Source organism: Delphinus delphis, chromosome 1 (assembly GCF_949987515.2).
Source record: "Delphinus delphis chromosome 1, mDelDel1.2, whole genome shotgun sequence".
NCBI lineage: Eukaryota > Metazoa > Chordata > Mammalia > Artiodactyla > Delphinidae > Delphinus > Delphinus delphis.
Window position 1 is genome coordinate 175,460,030 of NC_082683.1, and position 22,727 is coordinate 175,482,756.

General features: G+C 39.3%; 1 long non-coding RNA gene across 1 annotated transcript in view; it reads right to left on the reverse strand.

Annotated features, from left to right (window-relative positions):
- Positions 1 to 17,172, reverse strand: part of LOC132424951 (uncharacterized) — a 71,420-nt gene extending 54,248 nt beyond the window's left edge. Inside the window, exon 1 of the long non-coding RNA XR_009519311.1 lies at positions 17,069 to 17,172. This is a non-coding gene — a long non-coding RNA (uncharacterized lncRNA). The remainder of the gene's footprint in view (positions 1 to 17,068) is intronic.
- Between the last annotated feature and the right edge of the window lie 5,555 nt (positions 17,173 to 22,727).

Genomic DNA, 22,727 nt, shown 5'->3' on the forward strand with positions numbered 1-22,727 from the left:
TCAGTGGACAGAAATAAGTATTAGCTAGCAATCAGAACCGCAAGCACTCTCACCTAGACTTAGCCGTTCCCTGCCCAGGTATTAGCTCGCAATCAGAACAGCAAGTATTAGCTAGTGCGCCATCGTAAGCATACCACTCGATGACATTTCACAAGATAAGCAACCCCATGAAACTAGCACCTGGCGAAGAATCAGAACATCACTGCAACTCTGGAAGTGCCCCCTTGCAGTCACTCAAGGGTAACCACCACCCTAGCTTCCAACACCATAGATGAATGTTGTTTGCTTTTTCAACTTTACATACTGGAATCACATAGTATATACTCTTTGACTCTGGTTTCTTTCCCTTAACATTATATTTATGAGGTTTCTGCATGACTTTCCTGGCGATCGTCCATTTATTTTCACTGCTATACAGTATTCCACTGTGTGATGATACTACAACTTATTTTGTTATTGATTTAAGTTATTATCAGTTTGGGGCTATTAAAAATAGTGCTATTATGAACATTTATATACAGATCTGTTGGTAAAAATATACATAAACTTCTGTTCAGCATATACCTAGGAATGGAATTGAATATATGCATACGTTCAGCTTCTGATTATACTGCCAAGCTATTTTCCTTCCAAAATGACTGTGGAAATAATAATTCCCACCAGGAACATATTACAGTCCTGGTTGTTCCACATCCTTGCCAACATTTGATACTGTTTAGCTCTTTCCTTTTAGCCATTCAGATGGGATATAGTGACTTTTCTCCCTTTTTCATGATAAAAATATACTTAAAAATATATAATTGGGCTTCCCTGGTGGCGCAGTGGTTGAGAGTCCGCCTGCCGATGCAGGGGACATGGGTTCGTGACCCGGTCCGGGAGGATCCCACATGCCGTGGAGCGGCTGGGCCCGTGAGCTGTGGCCGCTGAGCCTGTGCGTCCGGAGCCTGTGCTCCGCAACAGGAGAGGCCACAGCAGTGAGAGGCCCGCGTACCCCAAAAAAAACAAAAACAAAAACAAAAAAAAAAAAACAAGAATAATGGCAGATAATTATGAATTTAATTCTTATGTATATGACTCAAGTTCAAAAAATCGAGTATATATGTATTGGTAATTGAAATGTTTTTCTTCTACATGAATTAAGAAATAGCTAATCACAATCACATACAATTTCTATTTACAGTGGGCCTTTTCAGTGAAAATAAAAATAGAATTCATTGAACTTATTTGGACCCTCCTTTTTAAAAAGCAGTTTGAATAGATATCTAAGAAAACATTAGTTTTAAATATTATTTAAGAGAGGAAAGCATTTGAATAAGAATACATATCCAATTTCATTTTATTTATGAATTATGAATTTTTGCTTTATTCTAATGTCTTTCCAAGGGAAGGCAGGTGGCATTCCCATAATCAAGTAAGGTTTCACTCTAGTATCCTCAATGAAGAAGTTTCTAGTGATCCCAGCAGAAGGACTAACAATGAAGATGTTCTATCTGGTGGTGCAAACAGAGAGGATTAAGAATAGGAACCAGAGATGAGGTTCTGAGCTTAACCATTCCTAGTGAATATAAATGAGACCTACACCTTGTTTCTTCGAGTATATGATTTCCTTCACTACCATGGGTTTATCAATTTAACTCGTATCTAGCCAGATGACAAGCTAGCTTTTACCTCTAAAATTACTGACAACAATGTGTACGATCTAGAAGTAATCCAACAGAAATCTCTGGCATTTGAGTAGAGTTAGTAGTCCATGTATGAATTAATGTTGCATCCACAAATAATGTATTACTAGCCAGAAAGCATTTTCAACACAAATTGTTATATGAGAATCTTTTAAGAGACTTTAATGTTTTAACTCTGGAGCTGAAATTAAGACACTAAGCATGTTTGTGTGTGCATGATAAGCCTTGCAATGGTAGCTTTCATATCTATTTATTTTCATGATAGCTTTTAGAAACTGATTCTCCCCACCCCTCCCCTAGACCTTCTAAATAGCCTAACACATTCATTCAATTTGGAAATGTATCTTGGCAAAAAGTTCTCCCCACCCACCCAATTTATAACAGAGCCTCAAAGTAAAATTGTTTAGAAATCAGACCCATAAGGGAAGATTATTCTATCTGCCAAGGTAATGCTACGTGCTATTGTTTACACACACCTTTTTGTTGATAGTTACCCTGGAACTCAAGAAGCCACACTGTCCTCTGGGGAAATAAGATTAATCACATGTGATGATATGCTGACATGCTGTTATAGAGTATTTCAGTGATATCATAGCTATAACCATCTTAACTTTCAGATGAATACATTTTGTTCCTACATTTTGTTCCTAGTAGGTTTTAAAGGGATGATATAAGCATGGTATCAAGGTTTTATTTAGCAATGGACACTAAAAACAGTTACATGCACAGACATTATCCCATTTTTAATATCTTTGGCAGCAAGGCCCTGCTGTAGATTTAGTTCTCATTCATTCATTTATTCAATTTTCTTTTTCTACTAGAGAAAAACTGAGACCTTTTAATGAAAAAACACAGTAAACTTATAGTATATAGACATCTTTAATGTCCATTTCTTCTTTCTCTTCACCTTCAGCTTTGCCCACTCACTCACCCCTCCCCTGTCTCAACACTAAAGTCATGAAATCATAACCACAGAGACTGAGAAAAATATTCAAGGTAGTGAGGACTCCATGGACATTTCTTCCCCTTGTGCTGATTCCTAGTTCTTCTCCATGGAAATAGTTTCTTTTTTTTTTTTTTCAACAAACACTGGTTGGCATATGACAATGTAAACAAAATTTTGCCCAAGGTTTGTTGTATACACTCAAAGTCTATCATATGACTATATCAATAAAGTGCCCCGGAGTTGAGAATACCTCAATGTTCCTGGGGTTAAAAATTCAGTAACATTTCTAAGGCACTTATACACTGAATATCTCATATCACTGAGGTATCTTAATAAATCATTTTTTATTACAGAGGTAAGGAAACAAGATATAAATCTATGGTAAAAGTACATTAATATATGTTTTTCTTTCATTAATGAAAAAGTATTTATTGAGATTCAACCAAATGTAGATCATTATGCTAGGAACCACGTGCAGGAGAAGGGCAGCGTCAGAGAGGTTGAAAATATTACTGCAACACTGAAAAATTCCAAAATAATTTACAGTCAGGGGTGGGGGAGAGATTAAAATGGATGAAAGGTTAATTATTAGTGTAACATAACATTATTTAGTAGGTAAGAATATGTATTTGAATCCGGGCTTCACCAATTTTAGCTGGTGGCTTTCATTTAAATTCTCTGAGATGCTTCCTCACCTGCAAAATGAGGATAAGAAGAGCACCTTTCCCATGGAGTTCGAGGATTAAATAAGAAAAAGCTCTTAGCACAATGCTTGGCACTTAGTGGGCACTAATGTAGACAAGGTCGTAAGAACTTCGAAATGGAGTAGAGGTACACTGGAACAGAGCAGTTCAAAGAGAACTTCAGACATGAGGGAAGACTTCAGCAGGAACTTGAAAGATGCTTAGGATATGAGTGGGCAGAGATGACGGGATACTGTCACAGTCTGGGGGCACAGAGCAACAGAGGAAGGACAAACGTGTTACGTGTGCTGGACCAGTGCAACTAGAGTGAAGGTGTGCACTGAAGTTTACTAGGATGTAATACCGGAAAAGAAAGCAGAGGCCACATTATGAGGAACTTTGAATAAAAGGCAAAATAATCTGTACTTTATCGTAACAGGGAGTAATTAGAGGTTGCTGACTTTGCATATTTATCAAAAGTATTCACGTAAATTTATGAAATTTACCCTTTGACAACAAACTTCCAAAAATAAAGTCCACAATGGTAATTAGAATAACTGACCTGTTTAGAAGCGTTTTTAGATTTTCTAAACCATAAATCACAGTCATGTCTCTGCTGTGTCTCATTCCATTTCAGATAAATGTACAGGGCTCTTTGACTTTCAATGGAAAATATGATAGTTACCCTACTTTTACCTAAGAAACTAAGAAACTAAACATGCCTGGCCTACTGAGGTCTCTAAGTAGAGGAGAATAACACAATGGTAAAAAGAAATTACTTAGTGAGTCAACTGTGTGCCTAGTCTTGAAAAAAATGTCTTCAGCCTTACATCACTCTGAACACAAGCCAGCTATCATCAGATATCATTAATTAGATAAGCAGACCAAATTAAATTTCATAATACTTCACTCAAAGTGATTTTAGGGTATACCAAAGATTCCAATGTATAGTTTATATCTTTTGAAATATTTTAAAAAATAAACTAATGGAAGTTTTTAGTTTTAAAATTCCAGAACTCTTAAAAATTTCAAATCCAAAACCTAATACAAGCTTCCATGTATAGCATTTCAGATTTTAAAATATATTCTTTTTAATTGTGATTAACAATAAATATTAAAGTATGGCATATATGTCCTTCTTCAGACATCATAATGAGATAAATGAGTAATTTTGGGTCTTGGTAGAAATTCCTCTATTATTCTAAAATAAAAGTTCAGTAGTAGATGTACAGAATCATGGATCCTCTCTGACCTGGATTCATTATTTTCTTTTCCGTCAGTATAGATATGGCTCAGGACCAAATCTAAAAATTTATATAAGGTATATCTAAATATAGATATAGGAAAGCACTTATCCTCTTTTACCAATGAAAACAGCTTTCAGCTCCAGTGCCCAGTCTTGCAGCTGGGAATTATAACACTGAAAGTTAGAAATGGCAAGAAACAAAACCGTGGAGGAAACAGTTTGGGGTTGGGGTGTTTTTTAATACCTCCAATTCCACGCATCAGCCTCCTGAAAGAACAAGGCTACATTTTACGGTATCTTAGATCTTTAATGCAGAGAGCCTTGTGTTCAGGAAGCACATTTCTGCCTTTCTTTCAATCAGTCCTAGTTATCAAATTCTCTGTAAATTAACTGAAGTCAATCTGATGAATTAAATAATACTCACAAGATTCAAATGAGTGATGATAACATAAGTTATCAATACACCTTGGGAGGGCATGGGGACTGAGGGATCCGTATTTTAATAGATATGTTTTCAGATGAACTGCTTTAACCATTAGTGAAAGAATTTAAGTGCTGACTCTAAAAGCCAGGAGGGTACTAGGGGAGAGATGCTTTCTAACAGAATCCCCTTGAATCAAATCATTCAGACAACCCAGTCATCCTACCGGTCAGGTCAGCACTGCCTGAGGATAAAGGAACCATAACCCTACCCGCCAACTGAGCACTAGGTAAAGGGTCATCACCAATTCCTCGAATCCAGGCACCTCTGTATACATAGCTTAATGGTCTGTATGGGAAGGACCTCTGTTCCTATTCAGTTCAGTTCCACAGCCATTTACTAAGCAGCCAAGAGCAGCAAATAAAGCACTACGTGAGCTAATTCGGGGCTGCAGTTCTCTGCCTGGCTACCTAGTGACATGATGACCTGCTGCTGTCAATCGTGGGAAAGGAGAGCAGTTGTGATTAATAGAAAAGGCACTGCTTATCCCTGGAAAGTTATTTAAGTTCTTCTTCATCTGGATGGCCAAAATCTCAGGAAATTCCCGGCATGGCTTGTGTGTGAACATGCAGTACTATGAACAAAGGTTAAGCCCCACCCATGGGCAGGGTAAGCGGTCCGTCCTCTCCTGAGGCCACAGCAACTACTGCTCCTGACTGCCCCTCCACCAGCCCACAAGTGTGTCCTTGAACTGCAAGAGGAATTTTGGAAGAGGCTTTGCAGAATAGCTGTAACCTGGTGGAGGTCACCTCAACAGCTCTAATCTTAAAAGAGCTGAGTAAAATAAAATATTACTAGATCGAAAACTTCTTGAGTGCAACAACTATATTTTATAATCCATTGTGACATTCAGCATAATCCCTGATGTCTAACGTTCATTGAGCAAATAAGTGAAAACTTGAAGAGACTGGAAAAGGAGGACTTGTTGAGAGCAGTTAGGCTAACTGGATTGGGAATTTTAAACTGGTTTAGCATCCAGATCTTTTATGCAACTGAAATCTTTTAAGATCAAAGGGTAAAACAGAGAAAGAGCAAGTGTGGAAAAAAGATGAGTCAGGAACTTCTGGCCCCTCTCCTCCCATCCCCCTCGCCTCTACTGGTGGCCCTGAGGCATCCCCTGAAACCTTCAGGATTTCTCAGAGCACAGGTTAAACACAAGCACACCAAACCTCCAATTCGCTAACTGCAAGGATAACATTTAACCTGGTTTATCATTGCAATTCTAGCACGTGTCACAGGTTGTGGCAAAGAGTTAAGTATGCGGTAAACATGAATGAATGAACGAGTGAATGAGCATAGGATTATAACATTTAATGAAATGCAGGATTATAACATTTAAATAAACTGCTCAAGGAAATGGAGTAAAGTTTAAAAAGACTCAATAGTGACCAACTTACTCATCCTAGGATTCGTATATAATTACCTTTAAAAATTTTTTAAGTCTAAACAGAAAAAAAATCCTCAAAATATATCAGAGAAGTTTTATTTTACTGTAGTAAATATAATATTCATTGGTGAGGGTCTTCAAGTACAGAAAACTAATTAATTAATTAATTAAGAAACAAACTCCATTTCAGAAGGCGCTATTCCATTGTGCTTGAGTAGAATGAACAATTCACCTCTAAACTCACTCATGCTCACTGTTACCTTGAAATTGAGCTATGCATTATTTACTGTTCTTTCAGAGAATTATCTTTCCCTGGTCACTGGCCACAGCTGCTGAAGTGAGTGATTCTTTTCTCAGGTTCCTGATCTAGCTTTGCTCCAATTTCACACTGCCTTTATGCTACGCAAAATTCATATTCAAGTTACAGCTTACAGGATGTTTTCCCCCAACCCAGAGCATTATACTCATGTTTCAATCACAAACACAGGTATACTTGCCTGAAGGTTCCTCAAATGCAGATCCCTCCTAGAAGCTTATCAGGGGCATTTCTTAATTAGAAAAACATACACTGGTTGCTAAAAGACAAAGAAGTGTATAATGCTTGCTGACAAACTGCACTGAATTTATAAAGCAAATTTATCCAAAAACAAAAACAAAAAACAACTCTGTTCTTCCCTGCAGTCAAATGAATGTTTGCTACAGCAAGCTATACATTCAAAAATCTTTTGACAGGGGAGCCTTTTGTACATTTCCAATTTCTGGAAATAATGCAAAAGTGGTTCCAAAAGTTTAATTAAATGTATGCATACAAAAGTACTCAGTTATAAGACCAATACTGTTTATACTGATCAAGTTCAATGAAAATACGAACAGACTAAAATATTTTGAGACCTGGGAGCAGATTGGGAAGGTAGAAAAAACTGAGTTCTATTAGAGAATATCTTGTCTATAACTCAAGGTTTCCATCAGTCATTATTAGCTTTCACTTGATTTTAGAAATTCCATGAAAGAGATTATGTAAGCCATTGGACTTAGGTCTACACTCGGTTCAAAAGTTTAAAATTCCAGGAATTCAAAGATTCACTTTGTCCCATCTCTTGAAGGATGGGTACTTGGTAACTCAAACAACTTCTAAGGTTTTTTTTTTTTTTTTTTTTTTTTCCCCGGTACGCGGGCCTCTCACTGTTGTGGCCTCTCCCGTTGCGGAGCACAGGCTCCGGACGCGCAGGCTCAGCGGCCATGGCTCACGGGCCCAGCCGCTCCGCGGCATGTGGGATCCTCCCGGACCGGGGCACGAACCCGCGTCCCCTGCATTGGCAGGCAGACTCAACAACTGCGCCAACAGGGAAGCCCCAACTTCTAAGGTTAGCTCAAGAAATATATCTGCAAAAACTTGAGCATAATTGATACTCAAACCCCGTGACTCATCTCTAAAACTGCGATTCTGTTTCCACTGGAAAGCTCTGAAATTCTCCAAAACCTATCATTTATTTGAGTCAGAACATTCAAGCAATGGAGGAAAAATCAGCTTTTAGCATCTGGTCTATCCACACACTCAATTTTAGCTTAAATACCTGTACTTCCTTGAACAAATTAGGACCACTCATTTTTCTCTGTTCTCAAAATTTCAATATGCTCAGATTTCTGGTCATAACATACAAAGGTACAACTTGAAATGCACTCATATGCATCAAATTGGTTCTCTCAAAATCTTTAACTGATTGAAAAAAAAAAAACTTTATCTAAAAAAAGCAGCTCAATGAATATCTTCAATAACTTTCCATCCCCTGCCCATCCAGCACCACATTCTACTTCAACTTCTTCCAAATATGCCATAACCAGAGTCCCCAACCTCTGCGGCACCAGGGACCGGTTTCGTGTAAGACAATTTTTTCCCTGGAGGTGGAGAAATTGTTCACAGATTGCTCAGGCGGTAATGCCAGCGATGGGAAGTGGCAGATGAAGCTTCACTGGCTTGCCTGACGCTCACCTCCTGCTGTGAAGCAGCCAGGTTCCTAACAGGCAGCAGACCTTTGGGGACCCCTGCCATAAACCACTTAAGGGCTAAGGGGAAGAGAACAAAAGAGAGTTTCAAGCTTGATCACTTTCTCCATCTGTGCTATTAACCTGGCTTGCAAAGTTTATTGCATAAACTCTGTTAGTGTATAACACAATGAAAGATGTGCACAAAAATAATTGTTAAAGACAATTATTAAATAAACGATTAATTTTTCCTTGCAGATGCCCTGTGACAAATGAACTCAGTTTTTATTGATTCTAAGGTGATGGGCATTTTCTGTCTCTTGATCTTGGTTGTAGTTACAATATTTAAGTTACATCTATAACAGGTTACAAGGCATACACTTAAGATTTGAATTTTTTACCATATGTTCATTACCCCACTGTAAGAATATGTTCAAATAGAGCAGCTAGATCTTCCCAAAATTAACCTGGGTCTCAGCTGTCACATATGTAAACTAGTGATAATAATGCTGCCTTCATCTCATGGCTGCAGAATTTATGTAACCACGTGAAGAGCTATTTTCTGTACAATAAAAATTTTCTTTGCAAAAAAATAATAACGCCAGCCACCACTGAATTTAAGAAACAAAGGTTAAGAGCATTTTGGTTATTTCCAATTGTTTGGAAATCTCTGCAGAGCTGTCATTTCCTTCCTGCCTCTTTTCTCCTGGCCCTGGTAACGCATATTGCTCCAACCCGCTCCAGTACCTATTCAGCCAAGCAGAGCCTGGCCTGACCCCTGTAGTACCCTTGGGATTTGAGGCTGCTCTGTTGCAGTGCTGATGCCAGACTCTGAATACTGGGCAGGGCACCAGGAACCATTTTTGCCTTTTCAGAAAGCAGGCATTGACTTTCTAAGCTTACTCTTAATGGAAAACCCCTTTCCCCAAAGGTTTGTGTCTAAATGATTCTCTGGGCCTTTCTCCTTGTATTCTCATTCCTTTGTCCAAAAGAGAAAGAGAATGAAATCTAAGTAGAAGGCTACCCTGGTGACAAAGCTTCTTCCCTTTATTTTGAGATTGGGAACTAGCACCGTGAAAGCAATTTTGTGTTGAATGCTAAAGATTGTTTTGTTTTAGGCTTTAATATAGAGGTTTCCCATCACATTCTGATGAGCACTATTAATGACTTTTTTTCGTAAGAAAACAAGTCCTCATTCCCGCAGCAAAGCTTAAACAAAAACTTACACATAACAGAACAAGATTTAAGGAGAAATATGCAGCTATTTCTTCATGGAGTGCAAACATTTTAAGCCATATCAGTTTATAGGATAGCTGCTACTCTTAAGCACTCTCCTTGGAGCAAGAAGTGTCTTTATAGAACAACTTCCACACTGGATGCTTTAACAATATTTTCAACATGGTTTTCCTAATCGTCAGTTTAATTTCACGAACTGGTTTTGTGGCACACTGCCAGACACCATCACAATTTTCAGCAAATACACTGAACCACTCTTGAAGTTGCAGCCAGAGAGCAAATGATCTTTTTGCATAAATATATCAGTCTTGGCCTTCTCTGGTGGCGCAGTGGTTGGGAGTCCGCCTGCCGATGCAGAGGACACGGGTTCATGCCCCAGTCCGGGAGGATCCCACATGCTGCGGAGCGGCTGTGCCCGTGAGCCACGGCCACTGAGCCTGTGCTCCACAACGGCAGAGGCCACAACAGTGAGAGGCCTGCGTACCGCAAAAAAAAAAAAAAAAAAAAAAAAAAAATATATATATATATATATATATATCAATCAGTCTTATCCAACAGGAACTTTTAAGATCATTTAAAACAGCTTATTTCCTAACATATGGCATATTCAAAGTATCATTAAAAGCTATTTAAATTATTTTTATTTCCTCAGCTATTGATTCTACGGATAGGAAATGGTATGAGTCATGTATGAATTAAACATAAATATTAGATAATATTTACTGAGTCCCTACTATGCCATACAGTATGCTCAAGTTAACTCATTCAATCCTCAGGAAAGTGCTATAGATATATATTATTATTATTAGCCCTGCTCTACAGAGAGGAAAATTAGACTCAGAGAGGTTAAGTAACTTGCCCAAAGTTGCATATTCATTTTCATGCAGCAAGTATGGCTCCAGAGCACACGCTCTTAACTCCATGATATGCAGTACAACTAACTCATCCACCACTTACTTACACACAACTCAGCAAGATAGCTTCTTGACAGGTAAGTATTAAATTTAAAAGGGAGGAAAATATTCATGTTCTGGCTTCCTTTTTCTTTTTTCTTTTTTTTTTTTTTTTTACGGTACGCGGGCCTCTCACTGTTGTGGCCTCTCCTGTTGCGGAGCACAGGCTCCGGACGCGCAGGCTCAGTGGCCATGGCTCACGGGCCCAGCCGCTCTGCGGCATGTGGGATCTTCCCAGACCGGGGCACGAACCCGCGTCCCCTGCATCGGCAGGCGGACCCTCAACCACCAGGGGAGCCCCTGTCTTCCATTTTTTTATCAGTACTTCCTATCGTTTCCTGGGCGACCCCCATACACCTGGCACTCTGTCAGAAGCTGCACAAACAGGGAATGAGACAGACAAAATTCCTGTGCTCAAGGAGCTTATTTCTAGTAGGAGCAGGAAGGGACAGAGAATAAAACTTTAAACAAGATAGACTCAGAGTCCGTTACACGCTGTGAGGGAAATCTGGATAATATGATAGCGAGTATCTCTGACACAAGAAGAGGGTACTTTGAGTAGAATGGCCAGGAAAGGCCTCTCTGAGGAGATGGCATCAGAGCGTAAAAAAGTCTTTAGAAGGCAGTTAGCAGAAACCAGCTACATAGAGTTGAGAGATTAGGATTCGGGCAGAGGAAATAACAAATGACAAAGGCCTTGAGACAGGAAAGCCCTTAACTTTCGCAGAGCACTGTAAAGAAAGAAAAGGTGGCCCAGATGACTGAAATCCAGTGGGCAAGGGTATGAGTGGAAGAGGCTGAAGTTAGGCAGAAAGGCAAGCTCAGACACAGCCATGCGGGCGAGTACAGGTTTTCTTCTAAGCACAATGGGAGACCCCTGGAGGGTTTCAACAGGGTGACGCTGACCAGGCTGGCTTACTTGTGGACTCAGCAGAGGCACAAGCAGCAGCCACAGGCAGAAGCAGAGAGATGAGTGAGCAGCTTGTTCTAATCATCTAAGTAAGGAGGGAGGATGGCGTGAGTTACAGTGACACAAGCGGAGAAGAAAGGGAGTCAACAGTTCTTGAGAACTATTTTGGATGTGTGTTGACAAGACTTTGGGCTAAAAGCAAGTGAATGGATGGTGGTGACGTTTACTGCAATGGAGGAGACGCAGAAAGGAACCAGACGGGCGTGGCGGTGCGGAGGTGGGGAGGTCGGGGAGAAGAGATTCAAGAAGTTGGTTTTTGAAGTTCTATTCATAACCAAATAGATATGGTTTACATAAATTTTAAATTCTTTCTTCAGCCCTTCAGCATGGTGCTGATGCAATGTGTGAGTTCAACAAATACTTCCAGTTATAGCACAGACAAACCCTGCAGTGACAGTTAAGGTTGATAGAAGTTCAGTCTTGTGAGAATGTAACTGTTTTGAAACCCTTTAGATGATCCAGAAGGCTGAAATGTTTATACAAAAGAAAAGAACTAACCTCCTGTGTGTTCTAACCACTCCTGGATGGGCCTCTGGAGCTGATCACCCACGACACTGCACCTCCTTCTCTCCTGGATACTATTTCAGAACTGCCCCCTCTCCCCACACTTCTAACACTCCTTCCTAGACTCGCTCTCGGCCAGCAACCTTGCTTGCTGCTTCAGAACAACCCACCTGTGTCTGTGCCCACACGTCCTTCCTTCTCACCAGTTACCATCTAGAAATGTCTGCACTCCCGGCAGAGGTAACCGAGATCCCCTCTCCTGCAGCTGCCTGGGGACTGGGCCCAGCATTTCTCCTCTCTCCGTGATCAGCAACCCTTCCTTTCATACTGGATCTCTGGGTCTTTCACATCACACACCAACACTGTTATTTTTCACTGCCTACAAACAAGGATTTTGATCCCCACTCTTTCTGCCACGTACGGTCCTAATTCTTTGCTCCTCTTTGCAGCAAACTCCTGAAAACTCTGTCTATATCCGTCATCTCATTTTCCCACCTCTTATCTCTCTTTCTGTCTTAAATCCGTTACTAACTTCATCCCCACCACTCCTCTAAAAACAATTCTACTCAACATCGCCAATAACCCAGTAGTTTAATCCACCTGGCATCTCTCAGTCCTCACGTTACTTAACACAAGTGATGACTCTCTCCTCCTTGGAATATTTAATTTCCCTTGGCTTCCAGGACACAAACTCTCTTGGCTTCCTCCTCCTTCATAGCCAGATTTTCTCAAGTTCCTTCATGCATTCCTCCTCTTCTCTCCGACCTCTTAGCCTCGAGAACATCTCCTTATCTTTACTCACTCCCTTAGTGACATTTTTGAACACTAGCCACATGCTGTCAACTCCCAGATATTTATCTCCCTCCCAAGCCTCTTTCCAGACTTTTATATCCAACTTCCTACTCAACATCTTCACCTGTATGTCTACAAGGTGTCTCAAATCTAGTACGACTAACAACGAGCATCACTTCCAAACCCTTTTTCCCTCCCCGCAAACCCTCATCCCTACTGATGGAAACTCTATGCTTCCAACTGCTCCATCCCAAAATATGGCACCATCCTTGATGCCTGTTTTCCTCTCGTACTCCATGCCCAACCCATTGTTGTCTTTTTCTGACAGCTTACAGAAGCTAAGTGACTTGCCCAAGATTCCTCAGCTAGCAAGTGACTGCTGAGATTCAAATCCACTTCTCTCCAGCACTAGATAGAGCCTAGCTTGAATATTAGCCTGAAAATGAGTCATCCAGCTAACCACTAGAATAGACAAAGAATACATATGAACAATACACTACTTAATAATGAAGTGATCACTGAAGAAATCAAAGAGGAAATCAAAAAATACCTAGAAACAAATGACAATGGAGACACAATGACCTAAAACCTATGGGATGCAGCAAAAGCAGTTCTAAGGAGAAAGTTTATAGCAATACAAGCCCACCTTAAGAAGCAGGAAACATCTCGAATAAACAACCTAACCTTGCACCTCAAGCAATTAGAGAAAGAAGAACAAAAAAACCCCAAAGCCAGCAGAAGGAAAGAAATCATAAAAATCAGATCAGAAATAAATGAAAAAGAAATGAAGGAAACAACAGCAAAGATCAATAAAACTAAAAGCTGTTTCTTTGAGAAGATAAACAAAATAGATAAACCACTAGCCATACTCATCAAGAAAAAAAGGGAGAAGACTCAAATCAATAGAATTAGAAATGAAAAAGGAGAGGTAGCAACTGACACTGCAGAAAGAAAAGAGATCATGAGAGATTACTACAAGCAACTCTATGCCAATAAAATGGACAATCTGGAAGAAATGGACAAATTCTTAGAAATGCACAACCTGCCAAGACTGAATCAGTAAGAAATAGAAAATATGAACAGACCAATCACAAGCACTGAAATTGAAACTGATTAAAAATCTTCCAACAAAGAAAAGCCCAGGACCAGATGGCTTCACAGGCGAATTCTATCAAACATTTAGAGAAGAGCTAACACCTATCCTTCTCAAACTCTTCCAAAATATAGCAGAGGGAGGAACACTCCCAAACTCATTCTACGAGGCCACCATCACCTTGATACCAAAACCAGACAAGGATGTCACAAAGAAAGAAAACTACAGGCCAATATCACTGATGAACATAGATGCAAAAATCCTCAAAAAACTACTAGCAAACATAATCCAACAGCACATTAAAAGGACCATAAACCATGATCAAGTGGGGTTTATTCCAGGAATGCAAGGATTCTTCAATATACGCAAATCTATCAATGTGATAAACCATATTAACAAATTGAAGGAGAAAAACCATATGATCATCTCAATAGATGCAGAGAAAGCTTTTGACAAAATTCAACACCCATTTATGATAAAAACCCTGCAGAAAGTAGGCACAGAGGGAACTTTCCTCAACATAATAAAGGCCATATATGACAAGCCCACAGCAAACATCATTCTCAATGGTGAAAAACGGAAAGCATTTCCACTAAGATCAGGAACAAGACAAGGTTGCCCACTCTCACCACTCTTATTCAACATAGTTTTGGAAGTTTTAGCCACAGCAATCAGAGAAGAAAAGGAAATAAAAGGAATCCAAATCAGAAAAGAAGAAGTAAAGCTGTCACTGTTTGCAGATGACATGATACTATACATAGAGAATCCTAAAGATGCTACCAGAAAACTACTAGAGCTAATCAGTGATTTTGGTAAAGTAGCAGGATACAAAATTAATGCACAGAAATCTCTGGCATTCCTATATACTAATGATGAAAAATCTGAAAGTGAAATCAAGAAAACACTCCCATTTACCACTGCAACAAAAAGAATAAAATATCTAGGAATAAACCTACCTAAGGAGACAAAAGACCTGTATGCAGAAAATTATAAGACACTGATGAAAGAAATTAAAGATGATACAAATAGATGGAGAGATATACCATGTTCTTGGATTGCAAGAATCAACATTGTGAAAATGACTCTACTACCCAAAGCAATCTACAGATTCAATGCAATCCCTATCAAACTACCACTGGCATTTTTCACAGAACTAGAACAAAAAATTTTGCAATGTGTATGGAAACACAAAAGACCCCGAATAGCCAAAGCAATCTTGAGAACGAAAAAAAGAAATGGAGGAATCAGGCTCCCTGACTTCAGACTATACTACAAAGCTACAGTTATCAAGACGGTATGGTACTGGCACAAAAACAGAAAGATAGATCAATGGAACAGGATAGAAAGCCCAGAGATAAACCCACACACATATGGACACCTTATCTTTGATAAAGGTGGCAGGAATATACAGTGGAGAAAGGACAGCCTCTTCAATAAGTGGTGCTGGGAAAACTGGACAGGTACATGTAAAAGTATGAGATTAGATCACTCCCTAACACCATACACAAAAATAAACTCAAAATGGATTAAAGACCTAAATGTAAGGCCAGAAACTATCAAACTCTTAGAGGAAAACATAGGCAGAACACTCTATGACATAAATCACAGCAAGATCCTTTCTGACCCACCTCCTAGGAAAATGGAAATAAAAACAAAAATAAACAAATGGGACCTAATGAAACTTCAAAGCTTTTGCACAGCAAAGGAAACCATAAACAAGATCAAAAGACAACCCTCAGAATGGGAGAAAATATTTGCAAATGAAGCAACCGACAAAGGATTAATCTCCAAAATTTACAAGCAGCTCATGCAGCTCAATAACAAAAAAACAAACAACCCAATCCAAAAATGGGCAGAAGACCTAAATAGACATTTCTCCAAAGAAGATATACAGACTGCCAACAAACACATGAAAGAATGCTCAACATCATTAACCATTAGAGAAATGCAAATCAAAACTACAATGAGATATCATCTCACATCAGTCAGAATGGCCATCATCAAAAAATCTAGAAACAATAAATGCTGGAGAGGGTGTGGAGAAAAGGGAACACTCTTGCACTGCTGGTGGGAATGTGAATTGGTACAGCCACTATGGAGAACAGTATGGAGGTTCCTTAAAAAACTACAAATAGAACTACCATATGACCCAGCAATCCCACTACTGGGCATCTACCCTGAGAAAACCATAATTCAAAAAGAGGCACATACCAAAATGTTCATTGCAGCTCTATTTACAATAGCCCGGAGATGGAAACAACCTAAGTGCCCATCATCGGATGAATGGATAAAGAAGATGTGGCACATATATACAATGGAATATTACTCAGCCATAAAAAGAAACGAAATTGAGCTATTTGTAATGAGGTGGATAGACCTAGAGTCTGTCATACAGAGTGAAGTAAGTCAGAAAGAAAAAGACAAATACCGTATGCTAACACATATATATGGAATTTAAGAAAAAAAAAATGTCATGAAGAACCTTGTGGTAAGGCAGGAATAAAGACACAGACCTCCTAGAGAACAGACTTGAGGTTATGGGGAGGGGGTAGGGTGAGCTGTGACAGGGCGAGAGAGAGTCATGGACATATACTCACTAACAAACGTAGTAAGGTAGATAGCTAGTGGGAAGCAGCCGCATGGCACAGGGATATTGGCTCGGTGCTTTGTGACAGCCTGGAGGGGTGGGATAGGGAGGGTGGGAGGGAGGGAGACGCAAGAGGGAAGACATATGGGAACATATGTTTATGTATGACTGATTCACTTTGTTGTGGGGCGGGGGCTGACGCACTGTTGTAGAGCAATTATACCCCAATAAAGATGTAAAAAAAAAAAAAAGAATACATATGGTGTATGCAAATATTCCGAAGATTCTCTGTGCGGTAACCCTACACTAATACATTGTGTTTAATACATTACACTTTCCCAGCTGGTAGAGGAAATCCGTTCTGCAGTTTTGTCAGCACACTGATGGAAGTCCCTATTAAATATTTATCAAATATTTAATAGGGACTTCTTCTGCTCTCTGTGTTTAGATCAAATCACCACACACAAAACCTTCCTTAACACATTTGCCCAGAATTCAGACGAGCAGATGTTCCAATGCCCTTACCAGAAACGACTGTCAGAGATATCCTCTGATCCTCCTTACTCTGACTCGCTCTCCTTTCACATGGCTTTCTGAGTTTGGCAATCATCGACAGATTTACAGAGCTGCAGGAAGATGCCGATGACCCCATTTCATTCTTCCTTCCCTCTGTAGTTCTGGAACACAAGCATTATCAGACTGTCTCAAAGATGTTATCTGTCTAAACTGTTTTGATTCTTTGCCCCCAGTGTTTTTGTTCCACATACTCTACATGATGTCAGGACCTATCATTTTCAGAAAAGGGCTTGGAGAAGCCACTTAGTTCACTGGGCATAAACATTGTTTACAAGCACTATAATGGGTCAGTTCCTTTAAAAGAGATGCTTCCAGAGTCCTTGGTGTCCTCCCGAAAGTTTCTGCAGCGTTTTCATTTTAAATCCCAGTATGCAGCTTTTTGATCCTTTAGGCTTTCAGGAGACAGTGGACTATATCTTTTAGGGATGGCGTGGGATATTGGGAGAATAAGTTTAAAGACCAGTTATTTTCATGACTCAGAATTCTTTCTCATATGATAACTTACAAATAGTGGCAATATTTATGTTATGGTTTTTAAATAATCTAACAATTTCTCCATTCCCCCACTAAGAGAAACTGTCATCTCTACTTTTTCCTTGTGCTTTCAACTTGCTCATGCACCCCTGAGAACAATATTTCACTGTTAAAGCCACATGGGTGTGGCTGCTAGTTTTTACTCTCCTGTGTGTGGAAGGAGTCAGAGCCAATAAATCCTTAAAGCTGCTGCTAAAAGAAAATCAGTCGTAAGAACCTCAATCTATGCACACTCTCCTCTTAAGTTCTCCCATCACTGGTTGCACTCAGTAGTACCTACTGCCATGGTCACCATCAGTTATTAACAATACATAAAACACAGGATAAACTCTTACCAAAAACTTGGATTAAGAACAGGAACTGGCCCAAATATTTCAGGGTACATTTATTAAACATTAAATGTGTAGGCAATCAGAACTGTTAAATAATCTGTGGCTATCCAGCCAATACACCTAAAACACTGTCTTTATCCATCCACAGGACCACACTGAAAACTGCAGAGTGCTGGCTGCTTCATGTTTCAAGTCTCAAATCTTCCATCCTCATCAAGGTCCTTACTGGAAGCATCTCTGTCATTCATTCCTCCCACAGGCTTGCTTTCACATGTGGCTCACACTGAAGCTCGGAGCCAGGCAAAGAACTTCCTCTGAATCACTCCAGCATAAGTGCTATTGACGTGCAACCCTGTGAGAAGCTACAGGCCACACAGAAGCCATTAGCCACTTCTCATCTTCCTTGTTCTGTCTTTAAACACTTGGCAATCCTATTCGAGAGGAGGCTGCTTCCCCCTGCCACAATCTCCTTTTCTATTTTTCCTTATGGCACATTTCTGAGACGGTCCTCGAGAACTCCTCTTTAGTATATCTTTATATTTCAGTCTGTTATATACCAAGATGCTTTTGCTCATCAAATTCTAAATGGGACATGGTAAGTATAATGTCTAACAGCAGTGACAAAAATGGAAGAAAGTTTTGGTTGGTCTATAGTCTAATGACCATGGAGATTCCAATTTTATAAAATACAGCAAAACAGAGAATTCCTAAAGAAAAGTACTTAATAAGGAAATAGAATGAACAGAACAGAGAACCTAAATTACTATTGTGGGGCAACAGATAAAGTTTAGAACTGGACTAAAGTCACCCAACACCACAGACCTCAGAATGTGGGACTCAAAGTCTACTGGAGAAAAGTCAGTTCAGATGTGCACAGAGTTTAAGACCCCAACTGCTTTTTATTATATTTTGATGTTTGACATTATTAGAACATCTCTCATCACTGAAGTGCTCTTGATAAAGAGTTCAGGTGTTTCAACTGGTGACTTAGGCTCAATGGAAGACCTAGATTCTCATAAGGAGAGCCTGGCTGTAGGTAGCATATGGATCTGACACAGCTAATACAGCATGTGGACATGCCTTGGGATTAATGACTGAGACTGTAACAATAAAACAAATGCTGTAACGTTGGGGAGCCAGAGCACAGGGACTTGGGGCAAACAAAGCTGGGCCTAACCCTAGGCACCGAGTTTGCTTTTCCCTACATTCTGAGAAGCTACAGTCTGATCAGAAGAGATATCACTGCTGCTGTAAATAAGGATGGCATCGAATCTCCTGTTTTCATGGCAACGCCAAACGGCAGGGACTGCACATTCTCCAAGAAGAGAAACTCTGTTAGTTGCAACAAGAATTTCATTTCTGTACCAAAGCATAAATCATTGAAAACCTAGTCAAACCATGCTTCCATAACAGCAGTTTAAATCTCCAATTACAGAAAGAATTGTATAAGCATAAAAAAAAACCTCTAAATAAAAAGATAAAAGCTACTGCTTAAAATTTCTTTCTATAGGAGGAACTATTATTTAAACTCGTAGTAAAAGGATAAAATTTCCTAACTTAAAATTCAAATGGGCTCAGAAACAGCAGATTAAAGCTCCACAATCAACTTGATGTACCTTGCATCTGTGGAATACATAAATAGACAATGAATCATCCCAAATTGAGGAGCCGTGTGGATGAAAGGCTCTTGGTGCTCCAGCCAGGAGTCAGTGCTGTGCCTCTGAGGTGGGAGAGCCAACTTCAGGACACTGGTCCACAAGAGACCTCCCAGCTCCACATAATATCAAAAGGCGAAAATCTCCCAGAGATCTCCATCTCAACACCAAAATCCAGCTTCACTCAACAACCAGCAAGCTACAGTGCTGGACATCCTATGCCAAACAACTAGCAAGACAAGAACACAACCCCACCAATTAGCAGAGGCTGCCTAATATCATAATAAATCCACAGGCACCCCAAAACACACCACCAGATGTGGACCTGCGACCAGAAAGACAAGATCCAGCCTCATCCACCAGAACACAGGCACTAGTCCCCTCCACCAGGAAGCCTACACAACCCACTGAACCAACCTTAGCCACTGGGGACAGACACCAAAAACAACGGGAACTACGAACCTGCAGCCTGCAAAAAGGAGACCCCAAACACAGTAAGATAAGCAAAATGAGAAGACAGAAAAACACACAGCAGATCAAGGAGCAAGGTAAAAACCCACCAGACCTAATAAATGAAGAGGAAATAGGCAGTCTACTTGAAAAAGAATTCAGAATAATGATAGTCAAGATGATCCAAAATCTTGGAAATAAAATAGAGAATATGCAAGAAACATTTAACAAGGATCTAGAAGAACTAAAGATGAAACAAACAACGACGAACAACACAATAAATGAAATTAAAAATACTCTAGATGGGATCACAATAGCAGAATAACTGAGGCAGAAGAACGGATAAGTGACCTGGAAGATAAAATAGTTGAAATAACTACTGCAGAGCAGAATAAAGAAAAAAGAATGAAAAGAACTGAGGACAGTCTCAGAGACCTCTGGGACAACATTAAACGCACCAACATCCGAATTATAGGGGTTCCAGACGAAGAAGAGAAAAAGAAAGGGACTGAGAAAATATATGAAGGGATTATAGTGGAAAACTTCCCAAATATGGGAAAGGAAATAGTTAATCAAGTCCAGGAAGCACAGAGAGTCCCATACAGGATAATACCAAGAAGAAATACGCCAAGACACATATTAATCAAACTGTCAAAAATTAAATACAAAGAAAACATATTAAAAGCAGCAAGGGAAAAACAACAAATAACACACAAGGGAATCCCCATAAGGTTAACAGCTGATCTTTCAGCAGAAACTCTGCAAGCCAAAAGGGACTGGCAGGACATATATAAAGTGATGAAGGAGAAAAACCTGCAGCCAAGATTACTCTACCCAGCAAGGATCTCATTCAGATTTAATGGAGAAATTAAAACCTTTACAGACAAGCAAAAGCTGAGAGAGTTCAGCACCACCAAACCAGCTTTAAAACAAATGCTAAAGGAACTTCTCTACGCAAGAAACTCAAGAGAAGGAAAAGACCTACAATAACAAACCCAAAACAATTAAGAAAATGGTAATAGGAACACACATATCGATAATTACCTTAAATGTAAATGGACTAAATGCTCCCACCAAAAGACACAGATTGGCTGAATGGATACAAAAACAAGACACATATATATGCTGTCTACAAGAGACCCACTTCAGACCTAGGGACACATACAGCCTGAAAGTGAGGGGATGGAAAAAGATATTCCATGCAAATGGAAATCAAAAGAAAGCTGGAGTAGTAATTCTCATATCAGACAAAATAGACTTTAAAATAAAGACTATTAGAGGAGACAAAGAAGGACACTATATAATGATCAAGGGATTGATCCAAGAAGAAGATATAACAACTGTAAATATTTATGCACACAACATAGGAGCACCTCAATACATAAGGCAAATACTAACAGCCATAAAAGGGGAAATCGACAGTAACACATTCATAGTAGGGGACTTTAACACCCCACTTTCAAAAATGGACAGATCATCCAAAATGAAAATAAATAAGGAAATACAAGCTTTAAATGATACATTAAAGAAGATGGACTTAATTGATATTTATAGGACATTCAACCAAAAACAACAGAATACACATTTTTCTCAAGTGCTCATGGAACATTCTCCAGGATAGATTATATCTTGGGTCACAAATCAAGCCTTGGTAAATTTAAGAAAATTGAAATTGTATCAAGTATCTTTTCCAGCCACAACGCTATGAGACTAGATATCAATTACAGGAAAAGATCTGTAAAAAATACAAACACATGGAGGCTAAACAATACACTACTTAATAACGAAGTGATCACTGAAAAATCAAAGAGGAAATAAAAAAATACCTAGAAACAAATGACAATGGAGACACGATGACCCAAAACCTATGGGATGCAGCAAAAGCAGTTCTAAGAGGGAAGTTTATAGCAATAAAATCCTACCTTAAGAAACAGGAAATACCTCGAATAAACAACCTAACCTTGCACCTCAAGCAATTAGAGAAAGAAGAACAAAAAAACCCCAAAGCCAGCAGAAGGAAAGAAATCATAAAAATCAGATCAGAAATAAATGAAAAAGAAATGACAGAAACAAAAGCAAAGATCAATAAAACTAAAAGCTGGTTCTTTGAGAAGATAAACAAAATTGATAAACCATTAGCCATACTCATCAAGAAAAAAGGGAGAAGACTCCAATCAACAGAATTAGAAATGAAAAAGGAGAAGTAACAACTGACACTGCAGAAATACAAAAGATCATGAGAGATTACTACAAGCAACTCTATGCCAATAAAATGGACAACCGGGAAGAAATGGACAAATTCTTAGAAATGCACAACCTTCCAAGCCTGAACTGGGAAGAAATAGAAAATATGAACAGACCAATCACAAGCACTGAAATTGAAACTGTGATTGAAAATCTTCCAACAAAGAAAAGCCCAGGACCAGATGGCTTCACAGGCGAATTCTATCAAACATTTAGAGAAGAGCTAATAACACCCAGCCTTCTCAAACACTTCCAAAATATAGTAGAGGGAGGAATACTCCCAAACTCATTCTACGAGGCCACCATCACCTTGATACCAAAACCAGACAAGGATGTCACAAAGAAAGAAAACTACAGGCCAATATCACTGATGAACATAGATGCAAAAATCCT